Source organism: Alligator sinensis, unplaced genomic scaffold (assembly GCF_000455745.1).
Source record: "Alligator sinensis unplaced genomic scaffold, ASM45574v1 scaffold1449_1, whole genome shotgun sequence".
Classification (NCBI taxonomy): domain Eukaryota; kingdom Metazoa; phylum Chordata; order Crocodylia; family Alligatoridae; genus Alligator; species Alligator sinensis.
This window is the reverse complement of record NW_005843924.1, coordinates 9,865-13,700: the sequence shown is the minus strand read 5'-3', so window position 1 is coordinate 13,700 and position 3,836 is coordinate 9,865. Positions and strand designations below refer to the sequence as shown.

The 3,836-nt window shown below is 50.8% G+C and overlaps 1 pseudogene; it reads left to right on the top strand.

Annotated features, from left to right (window-relative positions):
- LOC112548991 overlaps positions 1-3,836 on the top strand; it is a 13,425-nt pseudogene that overhangs the window by 5,525 nt on the left and 4,064 nt on the right.

Sequence of the window (3,836 nt, the reverse complement as noted above, 5' to 3'; positions counted from 1 at the left end):
GGGGTACGTTTCTAGGGTCTTTGTAATTCTATCAATGTGCTGTTTGTGTTGCTTGTGTTTCTGTGTGGAGCTGTATCTCTCCCTTCTGCAAGTGCTCACCCCCCATGGAGCTATCTTGCAGGACTTGGTTTCAGTGGGGCTGGGTTTCTCCAGTCACCAAATCAGTTAAATGCATGCACACAAATAGATTAATGTGACATGCTTGACCCGACTGTGTTGATCAGCATGGACAGGCTCATACCCTCATTTGCCAGGAATCAGTTCCTGAAGGTAACAATAAAATGCAGTCAGACACAAGCACACAGGTGAACAGAATACCTCTGAATCAGGCTGGGTGTGCACCTGACACCCTCATGGGTCAGCATTCAGTTCATCAGGGCACGTCTGAACTAAACTTGGTCAATCAGGCTATATAGGCTGATCCCCTTTGTGTCTCAAACTCGGCACGTCCCAATCTTTTGCCCTGAATGTCCTAGTAGTTATAGCCTCTTGATGAGTTGGCCCCACAGGATTTTGGGGCTTCACAGGGGTCTTTGGCTTAGGTAAAAGAAATGTTGCTGCAGAGCAAGTGGGGAAGCGTAAATAGAGAAGGAAAAATATACCCTGTTACCAAAATTTGACTATAAAAGTTATTTATTGCTAAGTATATGAAATGTACGATGGTATTAGTAGTAATAGACATGCAAGATAAAACAAACAAAAAGAATTACAATATTAGCCTGGTTTAATTGTGTATCTGGGAAAACCTAGCTCAAGCTTAACTAAAAAATTCAGGTTCAGAAATCTATGCCTACAGAGAAAAAGAAAGAGAGCGAGAGCTGGGATCTCACCACTCCAAGGCACTCGGGTGTTTTGTTGAGAGCTAAAGTTCCCAGCATGATCACTGAAGGTTAAACAGGTGAAGGAAAGAGATGATCTGTTTTTCCCAGGTTCTCGAGATCAGTGGCAGATGGTGTCGGAGAGATTTCTCCCTCCTGAAGCACACTTTTTGCTGCTTTCTTCTACCCTTAGTCCAGCCGCTTCAACGTATTCCTTTCATTGTATAAATCAAGAGGGTCTCAAGCTGTCATTGATAGGGAAAACCCTGTTGTATAAACACTTTCAATTTAAATGAATTGCCTTTTTCAGTGACAAGGGGTTATCTGGTTTAGAACATTTTAAGAAACTGATTAACAACCAGGAAAAACATAAAATTTTAAGTTGTAACCGCATACCTAGGTGCCAGCTTGAAATTATTATGAATATAGAAGATATTCTGGAAGGGCTTCTCAGATGACCTAGCTATGCTTGCACAGTGAAGTCAGCATCAGTGCTGTGTATTTTGCCTGTTGTGAATAAGCCTCAGCTCAGCATGACTTTCACATCTTCTTGTAGTCTTTTAACAGGGGATTACTTGGAGTGTTCATAAACTTTGTGGGGAGGACTTCCACCAGTCATCCTGGGAAAAGTATGATAGTGCTCTATGTCCTCCCCTCATCCTCAGCCCCTTAGAGCGTGAAGCTATTCAAGCACTGCCCTAATGCATGTGTCCCATGTCTGCTTGTCCCAGCAGGGCCTGAGGTGATGGTGTTGACAGCTGGGGCAGATACCCTGAGAGTCTCGGTCTGAACTGCACCGAGTAGGGAGCGTTACCCCAGCATAGGGACCTTCTCCATCCTTACCTCCAGCACTTGGGGTTTTGGCTGGAAGACCTTGTTTTCTTGAGGGAACACAATGCCAAGGTCCAGGCCTGCTCTGAGGCCCATGCCAGTAGACAGAATAGAAGTGTTTGCCCTTTGCCAGCAGGGTAGGAACTAATCTGGAGTTTCCCTTCCCCATGCAGGAGGCGCAAGGCTGCTGAGCAGAGCGGAGGAGAAGCCTCCTGTGGAAGGGTCTGCAGACCTGGAGCGAGCACAGAGTTCCCCAGGGAGTTTGAGTGAGATGGACTCCCTGGGACCTGAGAAGGAGCCGTGGCACGAGAGTCAGGGGAGGTCCCAAACGCAGAAGGAGAATGTAGCCATGAGCCAGGTACCATCTCGAATTGGGTGTGAAGGTGGAGAAGGGGCGGAACCTAGAAAGAGCCCTGAGTGCAGGCAAGAATTTGTGGTGCTGAGAGACCTTAAGAGCCACTGGAAAGATGCACTGCACCCAAGCAAAGACAGTGTGGAGGGCCTGAGAGGGAAGCAGCAGCTCACTTCCAAGCACAGGGGCAGAGCTCACCCCAATCTTAAGATCAGGAAAACGTTTCAGTGCCCATCACTCCTGGCTCTTCACAAGATAAGGTAGACTGGGGAGAAGTCCCATGTATGCACTAAGTGTGGGAAGAGCTTCTCCTGACTCTGCCCTTGTTGCTAACTGCCAGGTCTTTTCTGCAGAGCTACCCCACTGCTTCAACAAATGGGGGAAGTGCTTTGTGCGCCCCACAGACCTGGTCTAGCACTTACATGTGCATAGCAGGAACTGTCAGGCACACCTGTGTCAGAAGTGGCATGACTTTCACCCCTTTTTTCTCCCTGCGTCCAGGACTGGTACATCCCCCTAGGGAGGAAGATACACCACTCTCTCAGCTGGCCCACCCCCAGCTTATCCACACGAGAGAGAAGCTACATCAGTGCTTAGAGTGTGGGAACAGGTTCAGTTACTCCTCTGAGCTGGCTCGGCATGAGCGTATCCACAAGGGAGAGAAGCTCCATCAGTGCTCAGAGTGTGGGAAGAGCTTCACTCAGTCCTCCCACCTGACTCTGCACCAAAGTATTCACACTGGGGAGAAGCCTCGTCAGTGTGGTAAGAGCTTCACTTACTCCTGCCAGCTACCTCAGCACCAACGTATTCACACGGGGGAGAAGCCACATCAGTGTTCAAAGTGTGGGAAGAGCTTCACTTACTTGTCCAGCCTGGCTAAGCACCAGTGCATCCACACAGGGGAGAAGCCACATCAGTGCTCAGAGTGTGGGAAGAGCTTCAGTTACTCCTCTCAGTTGGCTCGGCACCAGCGTATCCACATGGGAGAGAAGCTACATCAGTGCTCAGAGTGTGGGAAGAGCTTCGCTCAGTCTTCCAGCCTGGCTCAGCACCGGCGTATCCACACAGGGGAGAAGCCACATCAGTGCTCAGAGTGTGGTAAGAGCTTCACTTACTCCCGCCAGCTGGCTTGGCACCAGCATATCCACACTGGGGAGAAGCCATATCAGTGCTCAGAGTGTGGGAAGAGCTGCAATTACTCCTCCGAGCTGGCTCGGCACCAGCGTATCCACACAGGGGAGAAGCCATATCAGTGCTCAGAGTGTGGGAAGAGCTTCCGCAACTCCTCCTGGCTGGTTGAGCATAAGCATGTCCACACGGGGGAGAAACCGTATCAGTGCTCAGAGTGTGGGAAGAGCTGCAATTACTCCTCCGAGCTGGCTCGGCCCCAGCGTATCCACACAGGGGAGAAGCCACATCAGCGCTCAGAGTGTGGGAAGAGCTGCAATTACTCCTCCGAGCTGGCTCGGCCCCAGCGTATCCACACAGGGGAGAAGCCACATCAGCGCTCAGAGTGTGGGAAGAGCTGCAATTACTCCTCCGAGCTGGCTCGGCCCCAGCGTATCCACACAGGGGAGAAGCCACATCAGCGCTCAGAGTGTGGGAAGAGCTGCAATTACTCCTCCGAGCTGGCTCGGCCCCAGCGTATCCACACTGGGGAGAAGCTACATCAGTGCTCAGAGTGTGGACAGAGCTGCATTTACGCCTCCGACCTGGCTCGGCACCAGCGTATCCACACAGGGCAGAAGCCATATCAGTGCTCAGAGTGTGGGAAGGGCTTCACTCGTTCCTCCAGCCTGGCTCAGCACCGGCGTATCCACACAGGGGAGAAGCCA